Here is a 5,556-nt window from a genome sequence, read left to right as displayed (position 1 = left end):
CAAGGCCAGGGTATTCCAAAAAGATCTGAGGCTGGTCAACTTCACTCTCTTACCAATCAATCAATTTTGTAAAAAATGTCAGGGTAGACTTGACATTAATTACACCATGGGCCTGTTCCAGTGCAGTAATTCCTACTTTTGTTTTCTGTGGCCAAAAGAAATTACAAAGAAATAGACGAGTTCACTTTATCTAAAGCAAAATGCCTCATCCTCTAAGCTGGCTATGGTGCCTGACACAACGCTGCTGGTGCATCATTTACACGTCACAAAAACATGTATGTTTACTTTGCCACCTGCTCTCCCCCTGCCACCACAAATAATTAGCAAGAACCTCAGTTTTAAGGTTTTGTTTTACTATACAAACACTGCGTATAGCGCTCTGCTTCGTAACATATAAATACATTTTCCTTTTTTATCTTACTATCTTTTTTCCCATGCATGCATCATTATTTGCAAAACCTATTTAATAATTATAAGACAGTCCAAGTTGTGTGTCAGATCCTGGGATATTGCCACTCATACAGTGGTTTGCTACACTCAGTCTTTGGTCTTGTGGCTAACAATTCACCCAAGCTGTGAGAACACCTCACCACAACCCACACACTGCTGCTCTTCAAAGGAAGACAAGGATACATAATTAAGAGATGATGAGCTCAAATATAAGACATGAGATGTGGGAGCAGATTTTTAACCACACCGGTGAGTGGTTTTACTACTGAAGTTTCACCAGCTGTCTTTACTTATGGTATCAGTAGAACTCACACGTTCTCAAATTATATTTGCAGCAGCAAAGGGGAAAAAAAAGGAATGCTAAAACTGTACTACTGCATAGAAATAGTTTTAGCTGACCATCAACTGGTCAAAACTGAAATTGTAAATCAGCATTATTAACAAATTGCCCTTGTAACAAGTGGGGCCTATGTCTCAAAAAAAAAAAACCAAACCAGCATCCAGTTTTGCTAAAAATACTGTCAAAATTTCATCCCACAAGAACTGTAACCTGAAAATATTCTCAGTCTCATTTCAAGACTTTATGATGCTGTAAGTGTGGCCATAATATAAAGAACTATAGACAGAAATATCTGTGTGTACATGTGCCAGCTCAGGAACTAAAGGCACAATGCAGAGTGGAAATGAAAATTCAGATGTGGGTACAGATCCACTTCAGCACATACAGGATCAGTCCCTCACTGGCTATTCAGAATAAACAAAACATCAAACTACTTTTCTTATGACTCTGCAGAGCTTAAACTAGTTTTTGTTGCTCTTGTCATGACTGATTAGGGAATGAATTGATAAGTCTGGAGCAAAACAAGATGTGAATAAAGCTACCAAACTCAAGTGAGGGCCACTGACCAGCTTTCAGAAACAGACATAAGAAATAGCAGGATTACATGCTCGCCTGCTTTCTGATTAATAACAACAACAAAAAAAAGAATAATTCAGTTTTACCTAAAGGAAGTCTTCGTTTTGTGCCGATGCAGGACCACATCTCTACAAGCCAGGGACCCTTTGCAGGGCCAGAGCCTCCCAGCAGCAGCCACACCCTCCTCTTCCTCATTTTTTTCCACTGACCATTAAATACTTTCCAAGTCATGCACTGAAAAAAAATGACCCAAAACAAAACCCACATTTTTAATGGACATCAGATACCACATTGCTGATTTAATTAGGCAGATTAGAAACAAATAAATGTATTTGCACACACCCCCATATTTGTATTTTCTGTTTCATTTCAAACAAAATTGGTAGGCCTGATTTGAATCTCTATTCAAACCACAGGAAAAAAAATAATGAAAACGTGTTCTATGCTGACAGCAGAACTAAGCCCTCTGGCTATCTCTTTTTAGAGTTTTATATGACACATTGTCCATTGGTACTGGAAAAATTCACAGAACAGGAGCTTTTTAGACAATCTTCAGATAAACCTGTATGTTTTGTAGCAGTAATAGATGCCAGCACACTACAAGCTGAGAGAGACATCCCAGAACTTGTCTCTTCAGGGATTCTTTGAATTTGAAACTCAGGGAGATCTGACTTTATATTTAAAAAAAAAGGAAAAAAAATGAAAAGAAAAAGAAAAAAAAAAAAGAATACTTTTCTTGCTTATGTATCACTCAAACAATCCCAGGTAATAATGATGTTGCATAGCAAGTATCAGACAACGTGTCCTTTCTCTTATAATATTTCATACAATTTCTTCTATCCATAATTTGGCGGTACACAGAACTATCTGGAAACTGATTGTTGCTACAAACTGTTTTGCACATTGTGTCAAATCTGCTGGCTTTAATTCATTATTTAAACAACACTGTAATTATAATACATTTAGTATTCTAGTTAACACGAATTCAAAGTGAGAAAGCAAACTTCTCCCATATTTCAAAAAAAAACCTACTTATTTTCAAATAACCAGCTTCAGCATTCAACAACAAAGCAGAAATACAACATTTAGGGTTCAGCAACTTGAGCTCAATTATTTTTGCAAATAACTGCAAGATACTTTTGGGGTTTTTTTTGTTTTGATCACCAGGACTGTGAAATTAATATTAAAATAAGCTGCTTATCTATTTAAATTTAGAACTAAATTTATAACCTGAATCCACAGATTCATGCTATTATGCTTGCTGAAAGAACAAATTAGTATCAAAATAAGAACAGAGGGTATGTTGAGAGGTGTGTTAGGGGATGACAACATACCTTACAGGCTGTATATTAAATAATGCCAAATCCAAAATTATTTTGTAAGGCCAGCATCTTCTACATATTTATTCATGTACAATTGTACACCCACAGAAAAACACTGCTATAAGCAAGTGATCCACTGCCCTACTAGTCGAGGTGTTTGCAGTTCCATACAGTCCTGCATCCCAACAGGTTTCCAATATACAATTCTGAATTCTCAGAGCCAGCATAATGCTATATTTGCACATACAGTAAAACATGTATAAATTACTTGCAAATTACATCAATACTGAAGTATTTCAAACATGGTTATTCCCAAAGAAATCTTTGTTCTCTAAACTGCAGAATACTAGCTAAGACTGCCATTTATATCGGAGTGCTCCACTACACCACTGACTTTTAAATCCAAATACACAATAAGGGAAAATGCTAGCACATTTGTATTTTACTGGTCCACAAAACAAAGATTCACCATTCCAAGCCCTCCCTCCCATCCATGTATTCCACATCAGAAAAGCACACTCACTCCAGACTGTCTGCATTCCTATTTACGGAGATGCTCTGCAATAAAGGGAGCCAACAGAAATCCAAGGGTTAACAGAAGAAACAAAACCAAACCCTAAACCAAACCAACAAACCCCACTACCAAAATGCCCAGCCACGCTGCAGTCCTTGCAAGAAAAGGAAAATGTTCAGCAGACAAGAGCCTAACAAAAAGCAAACGGAGAATTTAGCGTCGCTATTGTCTGGATACCAATTTGGGATTTAGGCAGCCTTGGATCACAAGGACTATTCCCTTGAACATCCAGCCCACAGTTCCTGCACTGTTTTCTACAAATACCACATCCAAACTGTGACTAAACACCTCATTATGCTTCTCTGGCACTGTTAGGAGGACACATATTGTACGATTTTCTGGGGCACATAAAAGCAGAGGGGAAAAAAGTGGCTGCTTTTTACCAATCGGTAATGAAATGAACAAGTTCCCTGCAAAAGCTTGCATGATCAGTAAATCTTCTTCCTCCCTGCCCCTTTTGACCTGTGTAGGCAACAGGTGACAAAATACAGCCCCAATCTTCAGCTTTACAAATAAGAAAATGTATGTAGACAATGAGACATCTGCACTGTAATACAGCCTTCTAAAATAAATTTAAATTGAATTAAGAAACTTAGCCAGGCCTCTACATTGGCTTCAGAAAGTAAATGCTTTTCTTAATATTTATTTGTAGAGGTTTCATTTAAAGAAAATACTGTCCTCACAGTTACAAAAAATAACTAGTGACTTGAGGTAACAATTTGGTATTGACAGATCTTAAAAGAGAAAATCCAAACTGCATTTTCAAAGGAACTGTATGCCTCAAATATTTCACTACAATCTCTTTTTTCTATAACTTGCTAATTGATCTTAAATATGTAGATGAATTATGAGCCAATAACATCCAATTTTCTTAGCTCTTACTCCAGACAAACATTATATTCTGATTTATGAACATCTGAAATATTTAACTTGCTGTTCATGGCATTTAAACAGTTAATCTAATTTATGGCAAGTAAGGATTCCACACTAAAGACTCCTTCTACTTTCTCCTTTAAGCTTCACCACTTCAAAAGCCTTTTCCCCATCCCTTATTATTTAAGAACAGTCTTCCTTTGTGCACTGGACATACTATGGCAGTTCAGGAGGCTGTGGCAGTTACATGGTTCCTTTGCCAGTCACCATATTGCTCATTAAATAATTTTACTCCCATATATACACACACAGCTGGTAAAGGGATGGCTCTGCTGCATTCAGCTACATCTACACTTCCAGAGCGAGCCTCGAAATAAAAAAATCACAGCGTTACAAAAATGCTCAGCTCTCATCACCGTGCACTTCCCGAGTCTCCGACTGCTCACGCTACGTTGGCAAAGCCGTGATGGAGCAGTACACCTGTGTCTCTTCCAGAAAAAATCCACAGCAGCCTAAAAACGTTTCAGTTCTGTTAATACCCACTTCTCAGTTTGCAATTAAATAGAACCTTTCTTTAAAGAAAGGATTCCCTAAAATATTTTACACGCTTACAAACAGCCCTCTATTTCAGAAAGCTTTACAAATTCTTCCCTTTGCAAACATTCAGCTGTGCAGCACCAGCGAAGAGCTCCGGGTAAGCAGATGGTTAAAATTCTGCATCATTTTTAAGAGCCTAAGAGAAAGCATTGCCTTTTTTCGGGGGAGGGCGGGGGTGGAGGAGAGGAGAGAAAAAAGCTGAGACCAGCAATTTGCAGCCCCCTTTTTTTTTTTTCCTTGACAGCAGCAAGCTCCGCCTCAGTCTGGCCCTTCCTCCAACCTCTGCTAACCTAAAAACCAGCGCCAGCCTGGCAGCGGGTCAGGGATTCAAAAGTAAACATTATCCTCCTGCCATTTTTCCTGGAGCAAGCGCAATCCTAAACAACCGCCGGGCGCATCTTCCCTCCCGCGGCATGGGATGGGACGGGGTGGAATGGGCTGGGACCCACCCGCTCCCCGCACAATGCACTCGCCTCTCTCTCTCAGCGCTGCAGCTGCCGGCACAAACGCGGCTTTTGCCTCCGCGGCTTTCCCGTTTTCTTATTTAATTGTAAGGGGAGTGCTTAAAGACCAGAGCCATGCAGGAGCGGCCGTGAGGGCGCCGTACGGCGCTGCACCTGACTCTTTGTTATCCCTCATCGCTCATCCCCGGTCCCTTCCGCTCCGCGCTTCCTCCTCCCACCTTGCACTGCTCCTCGTTAATCAAGGCTCCGTAAGAAAACCAACCCGACTAACTGAAGTAGCTGCGCGTTAGGGGTTTTTACCTAGTCGTGCACTGCATGGTGTGGATAGCGGGCATACCGGCAGGAGGAGGAAAGGAGATT

The 5,556-nt window shown here is 39.8% G+C and overlaps 1 long non-coding RNA gene across 3 annotated transcripts in view; it reads right to left on the bottom strand.

The window, feature by feature from the left end:
* The window catches only part of LOC115947870, a 184,991-nt gene that overhangs the window by 105,495 nt on the left and 73,940 nt on the right, over positions 1–5,556 (bottom strand). For 2 of the 3 annotated variants that reach the window (XR_004081723.1, XR_004081725.1), the window contains exon 3: positions 1,453–1,600. This is a non-coding gene — a long non-coding RNA (uncharacterized LOC115947870). Of the gene's footprint in view, positions 1–1,452; positions 1,601–5,496; positions 5,538–5,556 lie in introns of those variants that run through there. The other variant, XR_004081724.1, reaches the window with a different exon arrangement.

Source organism: Geospiza fortis, unplaced genomic scaffold (genome assembly GCF_000277835.1).
Source record: "Geospiza fortis unplaced genomic scaffold, GeoFor_1.0 scaffold10, whole genome shotgun sequence".
NCBI classification, from domain to species: Eukaryota; Metazoa; Chordata; class Aves; order Passeriformes; family Thraupidae; genus Geospiza; species Geospiza fortis.
Note: the sequence above shows the minus strand (reverse complement) of the source record. Positions and strands in the feature narration are given on the sequence as shown.